Source organism: Macrotis lagotis, chromosome X (genome assembly GCF_037893015.1).
Source record: "Macrotis lagotis isolate mMagLag1 chromosome X, bilby.v1.9.chrom.fasta, whole genome shotgun sequence".
Lineage (NCBI taxonomy): Eukaryota > Metazoa > Chordata > Mammalia > Peramelemorphia > Peramelidae > Macrotis > Macrotis lagotis.
In genome coordinates this window covers 371389212-371414590 of record NC_133666.1, presented here as the reverse complement: position 1 = coordinate 371414590, position 25379 = coordinate 371389212, and the positions used below count along the sequence as shown (strand labels likewise).

The 25379-nt window shown below is 30.9% G+C and overlaps 2 non-coding genes across 2 annotated transcripts; both read left to right on the top strand.

The window, feature by feature from the left end:
• The first annotated feature begins 11025 nt into the window (after positions 1-11025).
• On the top strand, positions 11026-11211 carry LOC141503786 (U2 spliceosomal RNA). The gene has a single exon (XR_012473094.1). It is a non-coding gene; the product is annotated as a U2 spliceosomal RNA (small nuclear RNA).
• An 8220-nt stretch (positions 11212-19431) lies between these two features.
• LOC141503788 (U6 spliceosomal RNA) lies at positions 19432-19536 on the top strand. The gene has a single exon (XR_012473095.1). It is a non-coding gene; the product is annotated as a U6 spliceosomal RNA (small nuclear RNA).
• The last annotated feature ends 5843 nt before the right edge of the window (positions 19537-25379 follow it).

The following is a 25379-nucleotide window of genomic DNA, read 5'->3' as shown; positions in this document are numbered from 1 at the left end:
CTTCACATCTAGAAGCTCTGATAAAGTTCTCATTTCTAAAATATATAGAGAATTGCACCAAATTTATATGGTTACAAGTCATTGCCCAGGTGATAAATGGTGAATGTATATGAATAGAGAGTTTTTAAATGAATAAATTAAAACTATACTTAAGCATATGAAATATATTCCAATTCATTATTGTTTAGATGAATGCAAATTAAAACTATAATGTGGTATCATGCCACTGCTATCAGATTAACTAAGATGATAAAAAAGGAAAATGATTAATGGTGGAGAAGCTGTGGAGGGATTGGGGCTTTATTGCACTTCTGGTAGAGTTGAGAATGGATCCCACCTTTCTGGGGAAAAATATGGAGCTATGCCCAAAGAGCAATGAATTTGTTCTTACCAATTCTAGGTCTATATCCAGAAGAAATTGTTAAAAAATGGGAAAAGTTCTAAATTTTCCAAAAGAATCATAGTAGCTTTTTGTAGTGGCAAAGAATTAGATATTGGAGCAATGCCCATCAATTGGAGAATGGCTAAACAAGTTATGTTACATAAATACTATAGAACATTATTGTTCTAAAGGAAATCATAAATGGTCAGGCTCTAGAGAAGCATGGAATGCTTTACAGGATCTAATGCTGAGTGAAGGGAACATAAACAAGAGAACAATGTGCACATTAACAACAGCACTGTGAGATGATCAACTTTAATGGAAGCATCTCCACACAGCAGTTCAGAGAAATAGATCAACCATATCAGGCAAGCTATGGACAATGTTCTCACCATCCAGAGGAAGACAAAAAAAAAACAAAAAAGAAAGCAAAAAAGAAAAACCAACCCTTCAGAATCTGATGAATACTTTATAACAATTATCTCTTCTATGTCTCTTTCCCTGAAACCTAATGACTAAACCTAAATGACTAAAATGTAAACATGTTTATCAAAAATATTTATGAATACTATGGAATACTATTGTTCTATAAAAAACCATAAATAATTGGACTCTAGAAAAGCATGAAATGATTTACAGGATCTGATGCTGAGCAAAGGGAGTAGAACCAAGAGAACAAAGTACACATCAACAACAATGTGAGAAAAACAATCTTGATGAAAGCAGCCCCTCTCAGCAGTTCAGAGAGCTGAGACAATTGTAGTAGACCAACTATAGACAATGTCATCCCCATGCAGAGGAAGAAAAACAAACCAAAATACACACACACACACACACACACACACACACACACACACACACACACACACAAACAAAAGCAAAAAAAATAATCCTTCAGAATCTGATGAACACTTTACAAAATTGATCTTATGTATCTCTTTCCCTTAATCTTAATTCCTTACTCCAAAAATAACTATTCTACAAAAATGTTTATCAAAATATGTATGCACAATGCTCACTTGACTGTTCTTCACTGAGGGGAGAGGAGTTGGAAGGGAGGGAAGAAGGAATCTTTGTAACTTGAAAATATGCATATGTGAATGGATGAAAATAAACAAAAAAAAGATGAAAGAAAGAAAAAATGAAAGAACAAAGAGTAAAAAGGAAAGAAGAATAAAAAAAGGAGAAAATGATATCTTTACTATTCTTTACCAGCCTAAGCTTATTCTATGGCCTGCAAAACAGTGTTTTTATTTATCTTCCAACATATCATTTTATTCATTCTTCTACATATGAATTATAAATCTAAGATAGTACTCTACATTGATATCTCTATTGTCATTTGTCCTTTTCTCATCAGGATTATTTGATTTTGTGTCTCCACAATCCCATTGAAATACTATTTGATGCAATCTTACCTCTTGTTACTCTGAATTTTTGGAAAAAAAATTATTCTGTTGTATGTTATGTATGTTATATAAAGTGCAACAAGTAAGTTGCAGAAATCTAAATTTGAGAATAGTTTCCCCATTCAATGACAGTGAAAACAAAATTTTCACCACATCTCTGAATGAAGACTATTTTTATCTGGATATTCTGTGAGTAACTTCCACAAATTCTTTTGCACAGCTGTCATGAGAACTGTAGCACTTCCTTCTGCCTGCCTGTTTATTTCTAAATCTGTTATCTTATTCTGCCTAATGATCTTTTCAGTCAACCACTGGTCTGACAGCTCATCTTGGGGAAGGATTCAGGGAACTAGTTTCTTCCTAACAAGGAAAATTCTTTATTGCTTTGATGAGTGACTTTTTAATTTTGTCAGAGCAAGTCACTTTATTTTAAGAATCTTCTCTCCTCTGTAGAAGAAGGTTATAGGTGCTGGTATACAGCAGGGATCCCTATTGAATTTCTCTAAGTCAGTATGGTGTTTTTTATTTTATAATTTCTTATTTAGCTATAAAAGTCTGTATTGAAATTAATGTAAAGTCACTGTTAAGGAGGTTTTGATTAATCTTATTCTCTAATTATAATATCAAATAATTATATAACTTTTATAATATTCAGAAATTGAGATCAAATTCCATGAAATCTTACCTGCCCTTCCTCTGAATTTTGAAGCATTTTTTTACGAATTAATTTTCAGCAGCAAAAATGATAGTGACTTCCACATTTAGGGAGATCACATTCAGAAGTCCACTCTGAAAAGAAATGTCCAAAAATCACAGAGGCTATGAAAGAGCTATTAATTTTAAAAATATCAGTTACTACAACCACAGTTTACTCTGTAATCAAATCAAATCCACTTAAAGAGCCAATATGATAATAAACAGCTTTCTTTATTCTGTTGGAGGACAGAAACTAAACATGGGATTGGGTCTCCTCTGGTGTCAAGGAAACTCTCTTTAGTAAATCTTATTGCTATATAATAATAACTAGGCTGTGAGCTGTAGCCTTTATAAGAAGGGATAATAGAACCAATGAGACTGTTTGATCCATTTTATGAATGGAACATTTCTTTTGCTGTAGGTACTTATCCAAGCTCAGGCACTACTTGGTGTTGGTGTGAAACAATTATGGAAATTTGTTGTGACTGAGTTCATTCAGAAAGTGAGAGCAAAGGATTGTTGTGAGGACAAACTCAGGGCACAGCTAGCTTCCTGAATCTTAGCTCTGTAATACAGACGACCTCCTAATAATAAATAACTGAAACCATGGAGATTCTGCTAAACACAATAATAAATAATTTCAAATAAATTTCATAAAGGACTTTGAAATTTGTATTTTATTAAGTTGATGTGAATTTTGATAGAGTTATTTTATATAAGGATATTAACTTTTTCCTCCTATACTAGGAAATGCAATATAAATATATATAATATAATATTTCTGTTGTATTTTTTCTTTATATTTTTCCTCCTCCTTGACTACTCAGTTTACTCTTGGTTCATCTTTCTTGCCAATTTACCTTTGGGTTTACTTGCATAGCTAAAAGAACTAACCACTTTGAATATAGTCTTTAACAAATCAAAAATTCTGTCTTTACTTTATGGCCATTAATTGTTGCTGTGTAGTGATACCTGACAGATAAAAGGGCTTACTCAACACTAACAAATTCTGGGTAGCCACAAATGAATCAGTAAAGTTTCTATAATGTCATTTTGACCCTGATATAAAACTACATTTTTCAAATATGTATAACATATACATATTGTATTACAGATATTACTATATTTTTAATTGATCATTCCAAAAACTTCACTTCCTTATTTATTTTGAGATGAATTAGGACAACATTTCAATTATTACAATGTGATATTAGCTTCTTTAGGCATCTTTCTTGGTTCATATTTCTATACACTTTGTTTTATAATTTTATATTATCAGCACCAAAATTAAATACTACTTAAAGTCATTAAAACATTTAAATATTTACTATAACATTTATATAATTATAAAACATCATGAATTTTAAAATATATTTTAGATCTAATTATTACATATGATATGTAATTTCAATGAACAAGAGTTTTTATTATATTTTAACTTCAATAAAATGACATTTACAGAAAAATTTTGTACAAATACAAAAAGACTGTTATTTATTTATTTATTATTTAATAAATTTATGGATTAATCTTTTCTCTGCAGATACTGATTCAAATGTCTTCTCAACATACTGCTCAACTAGGAATAAAGAATCATTATAAGTATTTATTACTTTTTCTTTTTCGTTAAGCAATTTCCATGGATTTGACAGAAGTGATATTGTAATTTGGTGCTTACTGCCAATATGGTCTTCACAAGTCAGATTTTCAGCTTTAAAAATGACACTCAATGTCTTGTAGATTTTTTCCAAACAGAAAATTCTGAGATGAAGAATTTAATATGAAGATGTAATTGATAGGTTTAACAGACAAGACCCTAATGTTTTAAATGTTATTCTGACACAAGTGTAAGAAGTTCCCTCTTGCCCCTTTCAGCTATTGTTTCCTGAATTTAAATTCATGGATAGATATCCTTTCTGAAAAGCTTAACTTTTAAAAATCACAATGCATATCTCCTTGGTAAATAGCTACAGCTCATTAAAATTAGACTAATTGTTTTCATATAAAGAGCAAAAAAAAAAAAGAAAAGGCAAATAACAAAGTCTGCTTATCCCTTGTGTTTTCCATTATCTTTGCACTGATGGGAAAAAAAAAACTAATCAATTTCCTGTATTTTTATTGATACTTTCAAAATATGTTGTATCAGTTTCATTCCTATTTCAGAAATATGCAAAACTAAAAGATGGTAAAAAAGATAAATTTATAGTAAGATTGCTCAGCATGCCATCAAGAACTCAGGTGGGGGAGGGGTGGTGGGAAACAGATTAAATTCAAAGTATATATAGATTTTAAAAGAAGCTACAAGAAGAAAATATCTATCACCTTGAAACAGATTCAGAATATTTGAATATGTATATATATATATATATATATTTATACATATAAGAGCCAACATATCAAAACTGATACACTTTTACGTTGATTAAATAGGGAGACACGAATCAATGACTTTTGTCAACATAGGTCTTCTATCTTCTTGTTCTTTTCCAGTGGACACAGATAACAGCAATCCTATGTGGTAATTTAGCAAGTTATAAAAAGCAAGTGATGAAAAGTTTATGAGTTTAAAATAAAGATCAACTTCAAAAGTCTGATGTAACAGTACTTTGAATATTTTATCTAGTTTTATTTAACAGATTTTGCAACTACCTAAGTGAGGTATTGGCTTAAAGTATGCTATTAGCAATTAAAAGTTTTAGATGAAATCACAATGACAGTTTAGGTAAATGAAATTTCATCATCTTATTATTATATTGTTTTATAAATACTACCTATCAGATGCTACCTCTATGAATGCAGGGCTTTCAGGATTTAACATTGTAGTTGCTTTAAAGTTAAACGAAAAATAATAAGAATCAAAAGACATAAAGATTTGATTTCCAGAGGACACTCAGAGATAAACAACATGAGAAAAGAGACAGCAAGGTTAACCACAATGTTCAGAAACAACAACAACCAATATCCAGACTACTAGGGTGTAAGAAAGGCATCATAAAATAAGCTCAAAACCAAAAAGAACATCAATACCAAGGGTAAGTTCCCTCTATTAAAAAGAAAGAAAACGAAGTTTTGCTATGACTTTTTGAAATTTCAATTATAAGAACACACAACCTTAGGATTTCAGCCCATTTGAACCAACTCAATCTGGTATACAGAAAGAAGCAGTTACATAAATAACATCAACTTGAAAGAAGTTGCTGTAGGAAAGACACAAACAAATGGGTAATTATTGTTAGACTCCTAAAAAAAGTGAAAGATAAAGAAAAAAAAAGGAGAGAAAAATAATATTCCAGCATGCTCAAATTGCAGTTAACACTCTTAAGGTGGCATCATTCAGATGATAGACAAACTAACAAATTACATAGAGTTCTTGATCACTGTAAATCAAATCAATGAAAAATAAAAATTTCTCAAAAAGATCAAAATCTTTTCTGGTTCCCAAATGAACTAGACAGTAGTCAGCAAACATCTTTAATCCATTATCTTATAGATTTGTCTCCCATAATAATCTAAATTTTATTTTTCTGCCCAACAATCATCTCCTAGTTACCAGGTAAGAATACTGCAATTTCTAACTTGCCTGACCTGAATAAACATGTCAGGAAGAAAGAAAGAAAACTTTTTTCATAAATTCCTCCTGAACATTTTTCTTCTGAATATCTTTCATAGACACTTCCAGATGGAAGGTAAGATAACTTCTGGGGGAGGGAATTAGTAACTGTGAGTAATCTTAAGTTTGATAAGAAAATATGAGTGCTTGAACTTTGGAACTGCAGAAAAGATAGAAGAATCAGAAGGATGAGAAAATGTTTAAGTGAAAATAGATAGACTACAAATTGTAGTCAGAAAGACGTCAGTCATTAGTAGGGAGGTACCTGGCAAGAAGCAAGATCAAGAAGCTTTTTTGAATTTTCCTTCATTCGTTATGCTATCCGTCTACTTGTCTGTCTGTCTATCTATCTATTTATCTATCTATATTTCTAGCTATCCTCTAGCTATCATCTAGCTATCTATCTAGTTATCTACTTGTACTTCTAGTGATTAGATTGATTTCTCCATTATGCTATTATAAATTGGATCTCTTTCCTGGTTTGGTGGTCAGAGACTACTTGGGACATTGGACCATTTATGCTACATATTTCCTATCAGAATTTCAAAGGGAAAGATTAGTATAGAATTTAGAATTTATCTTCTCTCTGTCAGTCAATGAAATCTATTTTATATTCCTATTGGTTGTAATCATTTTTTTTTCAATCCTTGTCTAGCAGCTATAAGGTGAGGTGGTAATTCTGTCTCTCTTTAGAGAGAGGTAGAGAAAGAGTTTGAAACCACAGTCTGTAAGAGAAGGTCCACCAGGACTAGGAGGCAAAGACAGAGTATTCTAGAGGTTTTAAACTCTTTTCTTTTCTTGGTTGCAGAAGCTAAGGGAGGACAGTCAGACAGAAGTGATAGAACTTTGTAGATATAGTTTTCATTATGGTTCTATATGAATTTCATAGAAATCCTCTAGCAAACTGTAAGAAGATTATTTTTCATTATTGTCATTGATTTTTTTTTGTAAATGACTATAATAAATTAAAGAATAAAATCACATTGCCAAACAGTGATACATAAATATATCTTTTTGGCCTTTATTTCTAAGAAAATATTTAATAGGATTAATTGTAATAATATGATTAATTATAATAATTTTGACAAATTAATTAACTTTTGTTTGAATTTAAAAGAAATTGTATGTTACCAGTATAAGGTAGACAAGACACAGTTAGGAAATCATTTATCTAGGCATAAATAAAAGTTAATCTAAGAATATTAGGGTAAACCTTGTTGAATATGAGTAAAGAATGTAACATGATAGGCAAAAAGCATGTTGTGATCTTAGACTTCATTGATAGAGGGATAATGTTCATAATTGGGAAAGCAATAATCTTATTATGCAGCACCTGAATAATTCTTTGAAGACTTTGTACAACATTTAAGATTGGACTCTGATAAACCTAGAGATTATCCACAGGAAAACAAATAGGATGGTTCTTTATGTTGTGACAAATATGACTATGTTCACCACACTAGGCTACTTTTTTGGAAAAGAGAAGACAATGGGATCATAGGCAATGTCTTAAAAAGAAGGAAAATCTGCCCTTTGAAAAAGAAATTAGACATATGCTTTCCCCTTGAGGTTTAGACCAGATACAATTGGTGAAAATTGCAATGAAGGATTTTTTTTATTTGAAGAAAAAATGTACTTACTCATTATAACTAGACATCATAAAGTAATAATTTGCTGGATACACTGTAGAGGGTTTTCATAGTCAGTTATAATTTCACCTATGTGACCTCTGAAACTCTGAATGATTCTGAGATTTGATGGTTCATTTTAAAATTCCCTAATCTCTTTAATCATAAGATTACTCAGTATTAGTCTGTTATTTCTATATTTTCTTATTACCTTATGATTTATCTTTTATTGTTACATTGCAAAGAATCCATCAGTCAGTTATGAACCTAAATCTGTCTTATAATCAAAACCTACAACACATTCAAATTTGAGTATGCTAATAATTCCACAGATCCTTGAACACTATCAATACTTCTACAAGATAATGACAATCACTCATTCACTCTACCAACAAAAATGCAGATATTGCAGTAGAAACAGAATTTTACTAGAAAATAAGAGACCTGAATTTCAATCCTAAATAGGAAGCAAAATTGTTATGTTGCTTTGTGCATTAGACTTCACCTCTCTGAGTCTCTTGCTCCTTTTCTATTTAGAAAAAGGTGGGCTGCTAGGTGGCAGAGTAGATAGAGCACTGGCCCTGGACTCAGGAGTACCTGAGTTCAAATCCGGTCTCAGACACTTAATAATTACCTAGCTGTGTGACAATGGGGAAGTCACTTTACCCCATTGCCTAGCAAAAACCTAAAAATAAGAGACAGAGAGAGAGAGAATTTAGATTCAATTATCTCTACAAGTTTTTCATCTTTAGCAGTACATAATCTCAATAGTAAGACAGTTGTTAATTGTTGAATTTGTTTTGTGACTTTTTAAATGTTATTTTATTTTTGTTTTTTGTTTTGTTTTTTTGGCAAGACAATGGGGTTAAATGGTTTACCAAAGGTCACCCAGCTAAGGAAGCATTAAGTGTCTGAGACCGGATTTGAACTCAGGTCCTCCTGATTTCAGGGCCAGTGTCTATTCACTATGCTATCTATTTGTCCCTGTGACTTTTTTAAATTACTATTTATAGCATAGCTCATGGCACAATATACCAAAACTGCCCAAATATATATATATATATATATATATATTATATGCATGTAAAAATATATATATATATATTTTATTATATATGTATATTGAAGCAGTGAGCAAAATTTAGGTTCAAACAAATATTTAAAAAGAGAAAAAAGCTTAAGAAAAATAAAAGGAATTAGGCATTTAAACATTTTACAAGGAAAATAGACATTGAAAAAATAGGAAATATTATGGTCACTTAAAGAAAGATATTATGGCCATTATTATTTAGTTAAGAAAAATATTTCTGCCATAGTTTATGTCATCTATATTTTATTAAAAAAAGAAACACCATCCTTTGTTTTATATGGTGCTTTTTAGGAGCATACTCATTGGCCAAATGTGAGAATAAATAGCTCAACAAAAATTTTATCCTATTCAAAAATATTATTATTAAATATTTGATAGCTCTCTAAAAAGCAAAAAGATACTTAGGACAATGGACAATGTGAGTGATATTTATAATTTCTTTTTTCTTCTAGTTTAACCTGTGTGTTTTAATAAATATAAATCCAAATCTGGTTTTAAATAATAATTTAGAATTTCCCTCCTCCTCCTCCTCATCCTGTAGTACTTAGAGCAGTAAAGTGTTTGTCTCAGTGAAACCCTGATAACATTTTGTAATGACTAAGAAGGGAAAATGATGTATTCCCAGCACATAAGTCATTATGATGAAATTAATTCCATGACAGAAAGATACAGATTTTCTCATTGTTCTGAATTTGCCATGCATTATCTGAAATCCATTGAAATTCAAGTTCTATGGATCTTCATCCTTGAATAAATTACTGCATCATTTCAGACAACACTTTGACATAATTGAATAATTCTTTATTGGAGGCAAACCAAGCGATTGGAATGTAGATAACAATGAAATTATGTGATCAGTATTATAGATTGACTAAGATATTTTTTCTATTTCATTCAAATCATTTAAATTCACTAAGATATATTAAATCCTTACAAAACCCAAGACTGATTATTAGAAGCTAGAGATGCAAAGGAGAAAAATTTCCTAATCTCTCTCTTCTTTTATCTCCTCCTCATTTTCTCCTCCTCCTCTTCTTTCTTCTTCCTTCTTCTTTCTTCAGAAAACAATTGAAATGTATTAAGGAATTTTAATTCTATTAAAATAAGAAATGAGAGGAAAGTAATTCCTAAATATATTAAACTATCATTATGGGAATATACCTAGTCATTTCTTTACTATTGACTGCGGACTGGACGCAATAGTAAATGAGGAAGAAGCTAGATGGTGCAATAGTTTGAACACGGGGTCAGGAGTCTGGAATACCTATCCAATTCTGACTTAAAACTTGCTAACTTTGTGACCATGGGTAACTCTCTTAACCTCTGTTAGCATCAGCTTCATGAATTGTAAAATACTGCTAATAGCACCTACCTCCCAGTGTTGTTATGGAGATTATATGAAATAATTGCAAAATACAGCACAGTATCTAGAATATTTTAGTTACTCTATTAATACTATTTATTGTAATTATGTGGCTGTAATCATTAAAGAGCAGCATAGTTAGATGGAAAGAAAAACTTGACCACTTTTGCTAGCCTAAAATAATAAATATTGTATATATGTGTTTAATGAATCTCAGCAATAATTAGTTGTTGTTCTTCATTCACTAAGAGGACAAAATGACCAGTATAATAGAATCAAGTTTCAGTATTGTCTGACTGAGATATTCAGAACAAGAAGAGCTCAAAATATCCTATCATATTATATAATATTTAATATTTCAGTAAGTACTTCTTTATAGCCTCATTAGTTAATGGAATCAACTACTCAACAGAAATAATATGGTAAAATCACAAATGATTGAATTTTAAAACTAAAGATGACCAGCCTTAGAGATCATCTATTTCCACTCTCCAATTTTGCAGATAATGAAATGTAGAGAATGGAATTAACTTGTTCAAGGTCAAACAAGTAGTAAACACTTTTGCCTGTGCCACAGCTATATTTTTTTATTATTCTACCCTACTCTAGATTTATAATGACATGTAACCTTGCTGAATTCCTTTAATAAGCCATTTAATTTTGTAGAGGCAAAAACTGTTCTCCAGAAAGCTTAAATCAATTTTCCATGGGCAGAGAAATTTTTACTGGAACATTCATGTTTTGAATACAGGTCTGTGCATCCAACACAGCACTTTTGCTCAGGTTTCCCCTAAGCACATGACATTCTCATGGCCAGAATAGGACTCAAAGAAAGTTACTACCAAATATAAATAAGAAATTGGCTAAGATCAATGCAATATCTATTCTTAGCAGTTTAACATCTGATATGTCCTCTATCTGACGACAATAACTTAAATGGATTTTTGTAGCAGAGAGATGGAATAGTAGATTGCTCCTTCTACTCTATACATTGACCTGGTTTTTCAGTTCTTCCAAGAATGGTGCATCCCCCTCTGGGAGAAATATAAAATAAAATGAATGAGTCCTTTTATTAGTAAAAGCATAATAATGAGTAATATATGAAAGTATGGAGGAGAGGAAAAGGAGGAGGAGAAGAAAAAAGGAGGAAGAGGAAGAAGAAAAAGAAAGACAAGTAGAAAAAGAGCAACAAGAACAACAAGAACAAGAACAAGAAGAGGAAGAAGAGGTTAGAATAAAATGAGGAAGAAAGAAGAGGAGGAATAAAAAGAGAAGGAGGAGGAGAAAAAAGAGTAGATAAAAGAGGAAAGTGAAAGGAGGTTGAAGAGGACAGAGAGAGAGAGAAAGAGAGAGAGAGACAGAGAGAGACAGAGACAGAGACAGAGACAGAGACAGAGACAGAGACTGAGATAGACAGAGGCTACTCTATCTATTACTATTACTCACAAATATTTCACTTCTATTTTTATAATTCTTAAATTCTCTTATTTCACCGAATCCATTATCATTCTCCCTCTCCATCTGTCTTGCAATACCTAATTTGATTTTTCATTCTAACACAACCTCCAATCCTTCTACCTATCAGTTCTTTTCTAAGCAATTATCCCTGACCTGATTCAATTTTCCTTTCTTCTTTATCTTTACTTTTTGATGATGTAGTCTTTTCATTGTTCACCTCTTCCTTCTTTTCCTATAACTGATATTTCTTGGATACATGACAAATTCCCTCAGCATAAATTTCCCATTTCATACACAAAAGTACAAGCAGATTTCTCAGTTGCTCTGAAATAGCACTACCCCAAATCCAAATCTTTTGTGCAATGATAATGTATCCCCACACATTCTTCATTAAAATACTTGTACTGTGTCAAATTTGCCTTATCCTAATGATTCATAATATCCAGATATTTTTATTCACAATATATTCCCCATCTCAATTGACTGGTCCTTTATTCCTATTTTTTTCATGCTTCCCAACCCTACCAAATAGGCCAGTATTAGCTAACAATTCCACTGTACTCTCTTGTATACCTTCTCTAAAGAAAACAAACATTGTCATCTTAAAATTAGCTTTTTTCCTTCCCTCTTTCTTCTGAAAACTCACTGAGTCTGGGAATCCTTTTACTTACAACCTCCCTGGTGACCCTTTCCAACCCTAGGTATCTTTTCATTCATTCTTCAGAATCATTGAAAATAATGGAAAAATTAGAATGCTACTTGTGCTCTGGTTACATTTCCAGGCTTCCTTCAGCATCTTTCCATAACTTCTCTTTTAAAATATAGTCAATGTATAGAAAGCTGTGTTTATTAGTTAAATAGGAAGCTAAGAATATTTTGGAATTTAATAAATGCTTTAAAATGTTGTCTTATAGAGTAGATATTGAACCAAAAGGAAAATTTTCAACAGTATGATTATTTGAGGAATAAAAAGAATTGAATGGAATATATTATCATTTATAAATCAGCTAAAATTCAACCCTGTTGTTTGAAAAATAGACATATTTTTGCATTTTTCCCAGGAAGAATCACTTCCTAGATGATAGGTCAGTGGAACCATGAGCTTACAGATAAATTAACAAATAAAACCATGAAGTCAAGCATATAATTAACACTTTTATTAAAATAATTTTGTTTCATCTAATAAAATGCCATAAATGGTATAAATATTTAATAGTTTAATATTTTACTCTATTATATTTCAGAACTTTGAAAAAATAAGAGATATGTATTGCTAAATAACCAAAAAAACTCCCTTTAAATTTACATAAGCTTAATTAATTAAAAGGACTTTAGCATTTTGTGCAAGAAGATGTTTTAAAAAATTGTTCCATGGAAATTTGCCATTTTAAAAATCAAAAATTGGGGCATCTAGGTGGCACAGAGGTGAAGAACACAGGCCTTGGAGTCAGGAGTACCTGAATTCAATTCTGGCAACAGACAATAATTACCTAGCTGTGTGGTCTTGGTCAAGTCACTTAACCCCAGTTCCTTGCAAAAAAATATGCACTTTATTTATTGACAAATTAAAAATTTATATGACTTAGGTGAAATAATTCAAAGCATAGGTCTTTGAATCATTTCATTTTCACATTGTATTTAGCATTATAATTATTTGTAAATATATATCTACATTATTAAATTGTCAGCTATATAGGGATAAAAAAGATTTTTGTTATAATTTTCATATTCCCTTGTAGATAAATAGTGTAGGATAACTGATAGAGACTCATCCCAAAATTCAGAAAAACCTTAATTAGATTCCTTCTTACAAATACTGGGTGAGTGACTTTGGAAAGTCATGTAACCTCTTTGTACAATTCTTTTAATTGAATTGAACTTATTGCTAAACTTCCAGGAAGTAGAATTTCCACATAATTTGCTTTCTTTTCTACTCTCTGTTTACTCTTTAAAAGCATATGATCTGGATTTCTTCCCCCCATGTCTCCCCTCATTTCATTTTCCCCATATATCTATTTTCTCCAATGTTGTTTCTACTCAATTCTCATTTTTACCTAATCCTTTCAATTGTATTTGGTATTATTTAATAAATTAATTTCAATTCTTTATTATCTCAACTATTATTTCTTGATTTCCTCATATTAGACCCAACATTCCTGATCTTAAATAATTACACATCATCCTTCATCTTCTGTTTACTTAATCTCACAAGTGTCCCCCACAGATCTTTTACTAGCACTCTTTCTATCTATTAGCTATCTCTTATATTTTTCTGGCTTCAAATATAATTTCTAAAAATGAGTTTCAAATCAACTGTAAGTGATATTTTCTTTCCTGTGTATGGAATATAGTTGACATTTACTAAATTTATATTTATAGATTATTTGATTAATGTCCAGTTTAACATTTGCGAAGGATTAGGTATATGTAGCTAAAACAATATATGTAAAATAAAATTCTTCATCTTCCCATTATTTTTAACTTACTACCAGTTGTGTTGATAGTATTACCATCACCTTAGCTATTCTAATATAAAATATATAACTTATGCCTAATTAGTTTATTTCAGTCTTTCATTTCTTCTAATCTGAACATTTGAAATAAAGAGCTAAATGTTCTCCTTGTCTTTAATTTCTTCCCTTTTCATCTTATTCTTCAAACTAGTCTAACTCTGAAAGCCTTATGACAAAACATGATTCGGTTTGTTGGCTATAAAATAAAATACAAACTCTTTAGATAGATAAAAAACAAGTTCCAACCTATCTTTCTAACTCTCACATTAATTCCTTTGTCATATAATATCCTAGAAAACAACTCCTCAAACTCATTTTTTATTCTGTATAGGAATCTAGGCCTTCCTCCAATACAGTATATATTCCCTTGACTGTGCATGCTAAATATTTTTTTCCTGTTATAAACCTCTTTGTCTGAGCCCAGATCACATTCAACACTTGAGTATAGAAGTAATGTGAAAATTACATCACATATACACATATAAATACTATAAAATAAAATTTTTTAAGTATTTAAATATTTCACTAAAATAAGTCTGGTAGACAAACACAAATAAAGGAAGCAAATAAGAATCAGTCTTCCTAATATAAATGAATTTAATATTTTCTATTGTTTAATAAAACAAATAATGAATTTTTCTATTAGTTAAGAATGGCAGAAACTAGTTAATATTTTTTTATTTTTACATAATTCTTCCTCCGTATTACTGAACTGTTAAAAAAAGAGTTTACTATATGTCAATATTATGTATTTTCGTTGTTTTTGTGAAATTTTTGAATGTAGTAATATATTTGTGGTACTAGTTAATGAATTTATAATTTCTAATGTAAGTTTTATAATGAAACTGCAGATAAAATATCCATGTGGTTTAGCTTTTGTTAATGAAAACTATATTATTTGAGACTAAGTTTTAGCTTCAGATTTGCAGTTTCCATAAATGTTTAGTCTTACAAAAAGCAACTTTTATGCACAATATTTTCCTTATGATTTCTCCAATTAGCTAATGCTCTCCTCATATTCAGCTAGTTTTCATAGGAATATAAGCATCTTCCTATCACAACTGCATTCTGAAAAAAAATCAAGAAAAATATATTTTAAAAAGATACACTGGGGCAGATCACAGAGGAAATTATTTGAGGTAAAACTTTATTAGCTAATGTCTATTTCTTCACCTTGTGTTAATCCCTTTTCCTTACCCTTTCCTTTTCTCTTCCTTCAGCTCTCTTATATTTTCTTGATATTTCCTGTCAAGATAGAAATCAAAACCAAATTCATTCATATTGACAAATTATCAACATAAATCTTTTCGACTACTTCAATTTCCATATCTACAAAATACAGGGATAGGACTAAATTATATTTGAAAGGCTTCTTTGGGATAGTTGACTAAATTACAAAAAAATGTATTAAAATAAAAGATGAATTGTAATTAAGGGTTTATGCTTAAAAGATCTGGATAAATTGATAATTTAATTCAATTCAATAAGCATTTTTAAGTGTTGGCTATGTGAATATGTTGTGCTAGGCACTGAGGAAATCCAAGGACAGATATTAAACAGTTCTAGTTTCAAGGAGTCTACAATCTATTAGTTTAAGCAACAGTAACAGGAGAAAATATCATGGGTATAGGAATGCTCTTTTTGTTTTCCAAAGGATAGTACATAGATGTTCAGTTAATTCTTCTTGAGTACAAAATCAAGTCACGACAATCATTAAATTAAACACCAACTATGTGCTAGTCACTTTTGCAAGCACATATTTATGAGGACAATGTCATCAGTTTCATAATTCTTTCATGGTCACTGACTAAATTGGTTAATCTTGCTGTTTGATATTCAGAGACGCTAAGCTAATTTATTTCAAATTTAGAAGTATTGTTCCATACTCTTTTCCATAAAGTCTTCATGTATGTGCTCTATCCAAACATTTAACTGATTTTTGTAAATCTCCATTCCTTTAAGATGCTTAGTTTACATATAGACTTAAATGCAATAATCACTTTTCAGTTTCTACTTTGTAGAGAATGATATACTGCTTATATCTCTGTATGTAATGAATACAAATTATGTATGAGGAAAATTGTTTTTAGAGAGTTTTGTGATTTTAACAGAACATTTAAAGGACAGATGGTTTGGGGATGAAACTGAAATGACCTAAATTTAATCTGGATTGGTAAATGTCATCTGTTCTGATTATGTGTGAAAAAAACAAACTTTGCATTGCCTTATTTATAATAGCCTTGTAAGTATGTTCACATTTACTTAAACCTCACAAATAAATACCAAATATAAGACTTTTCTTCATATTAGTTTTTTTCTGTCCTCTGATAATCCTTGTCTTTGACAACTTCACTCTTAATTCAATGAAATTCAATTTTAAGCTGAGTACATTACAATTAGCTATAAATTTGCAGTAATAGTAATGATATTGGGGCAGCTAGGTGGCACAGTGCATAGAGTAGCAGCCCTGGAGTCAGAAGTACCTGAGTTCAAATCTGGCCTCAGACAATTAATAATTACCTAGCTGTGTGGCCTTGGACAAGCCACTTAAACCTATTTGCTTTTCCAAAAAAAAATACCTAAAAATAGTAATGAAATGCCTTTATTGCTATTTTTATTTTTTTTATTTTATATTTTTTAAAAAGACATGAAACACAAAGACCATTCATTATTAGTTCATTACTAGTTCTGAGTAAAGTTAAACTTCTCCTCTGAGACAAGAAGCAATGTTGTTGGCATTTGTTTCCCCAGTCCTTACAGTTTAGTGATTTTATAATAAATTATTGAAGTTTTGATAGAATTCTATTGAAAATTAATTTCATTTTTTTGGAAAACAGAACACTTATTGTTTATTAATATGTAAATGTCATAACTTATATAAGTGATGCCCATTTAAAGCAAATTGCATCTAGCCTCTAGAGAATATAATTAGATGATACCACTGCAAAAAAAAGATAGAAAATATCAAGGATTCCCAAGGGAATTAATTAGGATATATTATCAATTTGGTAAATATTCTATGATCACAAAACAAATAATTGCTTTTGTTTTGTTGCATTGTTTCAACATTTCTACATTTTATGACAATATTATAGATGAAATTTCAAATTCACTTATTACTTAAGAACATTGTAATTGTTAAATATCTCAAGGAGAACAAGTACAACTAATGGGCCTTCTACATAGCTTGAGGTTTTTCTTTCATGTACAATCATGATTAACTGAATATTAAAATGAATATGAATCCAAAGTCTTACATTTTAATTATAATCATTAGTTAAAGTGTATAGCCTTCACAGACTGCTTATTGGAGGACTTACAGAAGATATATAGAAGCCAACATAATCATTCCCAGTGCTTTGTCTAAAAATATAATAGTCCTAAGTGAGTTTATTTGAAATAAAGGGAAACTGGTCAACAGTCTCACCAATGTGAAAGTTTAACATTTTGTTGACCCACTAGCATTCCTCTTTACGAAGCAAAATCACTCAGTTTTTAACAACAATTATATTATACCTCTCAGATAACAATAAAAAATATTATAACAATTGAATATTCTAGAAACAGCTTAAAGCAAGAATTAGGACAACATTAAAATAAACTAGACCCAGGAAACCTATAAATGATCAGAATAAAATTATGAAAAGTAAACTGTATAAAACTGTACTGTAAGTTGCTTTAAGTATTGCCTTTCCCTAAACCTTCCACAGTAAATTAAACTGTTTCCTTATAAGACTGTAATACCCAAATGCTCTATACTGCTCTTTTGCATTGTGAGTGTAAGAAAAGAAATAACATTGCAAGGCCCGCTAGAAGACAATAAAAATATAAACTTGAAAAATAATAGAACAATATCTTTATTTATCCCATGTGAAATCAAGGAAGTCGTAAAATATGATCTTTTTGCATTTTTAAAAAGGAACATTTCATATATATCATATATATATATATATATATATATATATATATATATATATATATATATATATATATATTGTTGACTCTTCTCTGGTACAAAGAAAGCATCTGATTTAGCTAATTTTGATTTTGGGGAAAATGATATACCTTACTTTTTATCCTTGAGTTAATATTTTTTCCAATAAAATCAATAAGTATGTTAGTTTCATATACTTATTGATTCTGTACTTTCTAGATAGTCTATAACCATACATTTCAAAGATGTAACTGTGTATTAATTACCAACATATTTCATTATATCAGGACAAACTATGTCCCAGATTAAAAAATATATACTTGGACTCAAGGATGGTCCTAAAAATTTTCCAAAGCATTCTGAGCAGTATGGATTAAGAGAATAAAGTGGATTCATATCATTCATTAGAATCAAATAGTAGATTCAATCCTAGAAAGACAGTCAGGTTTTGTCTCCCTACTGCTAGTAGAAGAAATGAATCATTACTAAAATTGTGAAACTCCCCATTATTAAATAATGAAAATCCCAATGCTAAGCAAACAAAAAGTAAGAAATCCCAAATGGTTCACTATTGAAATAGTAGAGGTAAATGCATGCAATGAGTGCTTGTATATGTATGTTTTTATGCATATATTCATATATATGTCACACGTAGAAATGCTAATTAACATGTTGTCACAAGATTTATCTAAGTTATGAGTTTCTTCCATTCTAGTCCTGTCTATAACACATTCCAGCATTCAGATACTGAGCAAGTCCTTAAAATTATCAGAGGACTAACAAATTTCCAAGATTATAAACTACAAAGTAATTGTTAATCCATAGGAATAGACAATACATCTTTAAAGTAATAAAATCATAAGACTATTCTCTATATGTAACCTTATAAATGCTAAAATGCACAAACCCTTACAAGAATAGTATGAAGCATCTTCTTTGGAAACATGTTGTAACCTTCATAATAATACATACTAATACTAATAACATTAAATAATATAAGATTTTTGCTGCTTAATTCCTTTCTAATGTTGTCTGATATTTTGTGATTCCTTTGGGATTTTCTTGGCAAAGATAGTAGAGTAATTTGCCATTTTCTTTAGTTCATTTTACAGATGAGTGGACTGGAGTAAACAGGGTAAGTGACTTGCTCAGGGCCTCACAATTAGTAAGTGTATGAGGCCAGTCAGGTTTGAACTGAAGGAAAAAGAATCATCCTAAATTCAGGTCTAGTACTCTTTCCACTGAATCTCTAATGTTACCTAAATTACAAGTGTATGTATAGATATAATCCAAATATTAAATAGAATATTATGATCATAAAGGCTACTAGTAATAATAATAAAAACTAGTTTGCTTCAGTTGCACAGATGCTAAAATTGCAATGATAGAGTGATGAATAGCATGACCCCAGAGAAAAGGTGGCATGCAATTTCATTAATCACTTTATGTTTTGGGGATGTTCAGGTGTTCAGAGCAGACACTAATGTGAGAGCTGCCTAGAACTTTTAGGGATTGACTTCCATTTTTGGTCTCCCATACATTCACTCAGCTTTCATATGTAATTACAGGAGACTGTGGCTATACATAGCAATCACACCCAATTGACATATGGACTAAATCAGGGTGATGATAGCTGATGTTCCACTAACCGTTTATTCATTATGGAGATGTCTACTCCAAACATGTGAAGACATCTCAATGGATGATAAAAATTTGTTCCAATGGCTATGTAGGCAATTGAAGCAGTTACTGTTTAATACTTAAGGTTTGTTCAGACAATCAAAGATGCTAAATTTATCCACTGAATCTCAAGATATCACCATTCAACTTGAATTCTGTTTGAGTTCTGGAATTTTTTGACTGAAAGAAAAAGTGAGGCATTAAATCCAATTGATTAGTAATCTAAAAAACAAAACAAACAAAGCAAAATGTCAACCATAAAATTTTAAAATCTTACCTACTTTAATTTCCTATAAAAAGAAGTAAATGATGAAGCAGCCGCTATGGACAATTTGGGAGTTGTCACAAGCCTTCACACAAGCAACCCTGGCCAAAGGGCTATCATCTCACTGAATTTAAGCAGCAGTGGTATTTGTTGTCTCATGGGGGTCTGGGTTGCCTTTTTAATGAAAGACAAAGAACACCTTACTTCCATGAGGAAAAGGGCAAAAAAGGTATCCCCAAAACTGTTGCTTCACATAAAGCAGACCTTCTTATCTGAACAAGTGGGAATCTATGTGGGGATCCTATGATCGAAACTCCCCCCAAAGGTACAAAAATTTTGAATTTGAGTTCACTCACCACTGGTATATGGAATGTGTACATGATTGTAGACAGCAAGAAATTCTTCTATATATGAAAGAAGAGCAGCTTTTCTTGTGAAAGAATTCATCAGTTATCACATCTAAAATGAAATCTTAAGTGCAAAAAGGAAAAAAAAAAGATCACTTCATAGAAGTCAGTTTTTTTTTTCCCGTAGTGGTTATAGCATCAAGTGAAAGCATAAAGCTGGCATAGATTTCACAATCAAAACTAGCCTTGTAAAAAAAGTTTGTATATCTTCCAAATGAGTGAACTATAAGCCCATGAAAATGCAAGTGTCACTTGCAGGAAAGCACCAAGTCAGAATTATCTATGTTTATGTATGTGTGTGTGTGTGTGTGTGTGTGTGTGTGTGTGTGTGTGTGTGTTTGTGTGTATTCCCACAGTGATCAACCCTGGTGCAGTCAAAGAAAAATTTTAAGAAGACCTGGAGACCTACTTGTTCAATGTGTCCAAAGTACACTTATAATTATGGTTGATTTTAGTACCAGGGTCTGCACAGACTATCAGACATATCAGGATTCACATGAGAAAATGGAGTCAGAAATAACAGTAGGAATAGTCACTTACTCCACTCTGCTACTACATATGTGTCTCATGATTTTATCTTCATCAAACCCATTTCACCTTCACCTAAACACAGTAAAACTTCCTGGAAGTACCTTCAGAGTAAACATTGGCATTTGAGATATGTCATTGTAAGGATGTGATGAAAGCAATGAATGGGGCAGAGTGTTGAACTTATCATTGTCTTATCCTATCCAAGCTAAACATTCACATATAACAAAAGCAAAATCTCCAAGATTAGACTTCTCCCAGTACAAAAAAGTTAGTGTTGCTAATATAATATTGCCTATATATTGCCCATGGTACTTATTTTAGCTTCTTTCCTTATCCTTTTAAATTAGATTTATTTTTGCTTTTTCTTTGTCTAAGATCAAGATTGTTATCCCTGCTTTTCTTTTTATTTATTTTGGGTGAAGTATAATATATTCTATTCCAACCGTTTACTTTTAGCCTGTGTGTATCTCTATTTCAAATATGATTTTAATAACATATTCTAGAATTCTGCCTTTTAATTCACTTTGTTATCTACCTCTTTTTCATGGGAGAATTAATCTCTCTTTTACATTCACAGTTATGATTACTAACACTGTATTTCCCTCCCTCCTAACTTTCCCCTATTTGGCCTTTTCTTTGTCTTTTCCCTTTTTTCCTACTCATCATGTTTTGTCTTCTCATTGCTGCCTCCTTCAATCTTTCCTTCCCACCTTTTCCTTCTACTTCCCTTTAGAGGTAAGAGAAATTCCTTTAGGAGTAAGATAAATCCAGGGTTCAAAATTTGTCTTCCATACTTTAGCTGGGGCTCCTCAATCCTGGACTACGGTAAGACTGAACTGCTGTGTCAGGGTTCAGGTGGTTATTACTGGTTTGCACTGTGGATAAGAGCATCCTGTTGGCTCCCCAGCTTCCCACAGACCTTACCTGAGACTCCTCCAAGATATCATGAGGTAAAAAAACATTGTTTTCCTTTATCTTTTGTGAGTTCTATAGCTTTAGGATCTATTTAAAGATTTAATTTAAAGTTTCTTCAGAAGACTGGCTCTATTCAAGAAGTAAAAATGAACAATTTGTCAAAAGAATCAAAAAAATGAAATGAATAGATCTAATATAATACAATACCAACAACATCCAATAGCAAACAATCCTGAAGGGTATAAGAACCCTGATCAACACAATGATTATCCAGGAGGCAAGAAAACTTCATTACAACTGAGTTAATGGCTTCAGGAAACAGGATGAGAATGTTTTATATTTTTTTAAGGGAGGGAGCCTTCCAATGAGGAAATTTATCTTGTTGACTAGGCATTTTTTTGTTTTAAGTAGTAAATTTTTCTTTGCAATGACGTAAGAGAGAGAGAGGGATTAAAAAATTGTTAATTTTTTTAAAAAAGCATTTATTTTTATAAAAAAGAAAACATTGAAGAAACTTTTAAATACTCAAAAATGTAAGTGTTTAAAATTGCAATTCTTTCTAATATAAAAGAGAACACAAATATAATAATGAATGTCTTTTTTGAAAGTTTAACCTTGCAGTGAGGTAGCCTGGAAATATAGATAAAGAAATAGCCATGGAGTCACAATGAACTGTATTAAGTAATTGTACTTAGCAATACCCCTAGATAGCTGTATAAAACTAGAACTTTCATAGGAGTTACTGTACAGCACTTCTGTATAGAGGTTCCCCATAGCATGGTGGGATGAGGGGCTATGATAGTGGTAAGCACTGCTTAAACTCATGAAATCACAAGTTTGAAATCTCTCCGCTTCCACCCACTTTAACAAGAAAATAAACAAACAAAAACCTTATACATCAAATCTTTGGCCAAATGAATACTATTTGAAGAAAAATATGAAAATTTGCATTTTCAAGATTTTATCATTTTTGGCAACTAGTTGGAGCAATGGATAGGTCACTGATCCTGAAGTGAGAACCTAAGTTCCAATCTGTCCTCAGGCACTTAATACTTACTTAGCAGTGTGGCCTTAGACAAGTCACTTAATCCCATTGTCTTAAAAAAAACCAAAAAGAAATTAAAAATGTGTCATTTTCTATATAGTTTTTGCATTTTTAATAATATTATGAAGATTATTATTATTTTTGTAAGTAGGGATTACACTAGAACACTGCAGAGACTTATGGTGATTTATTTTGTTTTTATTTTTATACTTCATTTTTCTATCTCAAGATATAATTCAAATTATTATGAGTGTACAATATCTCACACATTGCTACACATGTATATGAGGAATATAGATTTTAGACTTTCCATTTCTGCTTTTTCCTCTGTTCCGTAATTCTAAAACAATACATCTATTTTAGGGGAAATAAAGCTGAGAACAAAGCCTGTATTTTTTTTTTCTTATCTGATAAACAGTAGAAACGAACACCCCTTGGAATTGCATCACAATTTATGTCAAAAAAACAAAAATGATAATAACCTCTCCTGGTGTATAGCAACTCTTTTAAAATGTCCCTGAGGTTGTTTTCATGATTTGAAAACTCTTCTAGCCAGACTGTTTAAGTAGAATGGACATTCTGACAGCTAGGTGTGTCTAATGTTATTTATCCTTGGAAAAACCTTGAAATTGTTTCAAACAGCTTGTGATCAACAATAAACTTTTCTCCTAATGTTCCTATTATCTACTTGATGTTCAAGAGTTTTGTAGAAAAGATTTTACTCTTATGGCAATGTATTTGTGTTTTTAGAGAGAAATCAGACATCTAGAAACAAACAAAATTCATTATATTAAATTATTTGCATTTCAAATAAATCTCCATACTATTTAAATTATATTTGAATAAAGTGGTGTAGCATTCTCTTTTGGCAAAGATTTCAAGAAAATTTTCTAAGTAAATAATACCGGTGAAGAGCCAAGGATAATCTCATATTCTGAGTCATTGAACAAGAAGACTGGCTGAATTCTAGTTTGAGAAAGAAATAATTTGCCTGTTTCTACAAGTATTTTCCAAAAACTATTGCTATTCCTCACCCAGACGCAATGCATACTAAATTGATTGGCATACCTTGGCCATTAAACTCCCAGATGACAATTTGTTATCCCTTGTCTCATTTTAATGCACAATTATGCACATTCTTGAGATATAAGTGACATTTCATAAAAGTCACTGTATGTGAGAAAGGTGTTAAGACTCAATTCTAATTCTAGTAGTGCTACTAATTGGATAGACGTTCTGTATCCATCATTTAAGTTTTCAGTGTCCAAATCTTCTCATCTTTAAAATTAAACATAAGTTGTGGGTACAATGTCATTACACTTCTATGATAATTATCAACTATACTTGGAGTTAAAGGGATCTGGGTATAGAATCTTATTTTGATATTTACCACCTGTGACCTTTAGAATTTCACTTAGTAACTTGGATTAATATCTTTTTCAAGTGAAAAATATAGGAGTTGGATTCAGTCATTTCTAACTAATTTTCCAATTGTAAACTGCAAGACTCTAACAATCCCAAGTATATATATATATATATGTATATATATATATACATATATATATATATATATATATATACATGCATACATATGTATGCAGAGAGACATACATATACATATATGTATACAAATAGTCACAAACTCATAAGTAAATGGGAGGAAAATTCTCTCAATAGAAATAATTTACTCCAGGAATTATATGGAACCAAGCTCAAGTTTCAAGACAGGAACATACTTAGAATTCTGTATAAAATAGTAACTGATTTAACAAGCTTCGTTGTCTGTTTTCCCCCTAGCAATCTCAAGTTCTTCTTTGGCTAGAATTGATTAGAAACCATGATGGGAAGTATTGAAAGGAACTATCACACTAAGAAGTGACAGCTGACAGAGAGATAGAAGACATCAGAATCAGGACCAACAACATGTCATATGACATACAGCAAAGCAAAGAAATTGAGCATAGGAACTTAGAACTAAAAAGGGTCTTAGAAATCATTTAATTCAAGTTCTTCATTATATAAAAAAAGAAACTGAAGATGAGACAATTTATTCAGTTTATCAAAGATCACACAGGGAATAAAACACAAAATTCTCTGACATCAAATCTATTCTTCCTTTTTATAATATGGGTTTCTGTTTATGGTGATGACACAATCAACAAAGAGTGTTGGACTTTGGTCAGTTTCATGTATTTCTTATTTTTTTTAAGATTTTTTTTTGCAAGGCAATGGGGTTAAGTTGCCTTCCCAAGGCCACACAGCTAAATAATTATTCAGTGTCTGAGGCTGGATTTGAAGCTAGGTACTTCTAACTCCAGGGCCAGTGCACTATCCATTGTGGCACCTAGCTGTCCTAGTTTCAAATATTTCATCAGATACATTTAAAAATGTAAGGTACATTTAAAATAATTGACAAGAGAAATCCATCTAATTGTTGTAGACTTACAAGGATA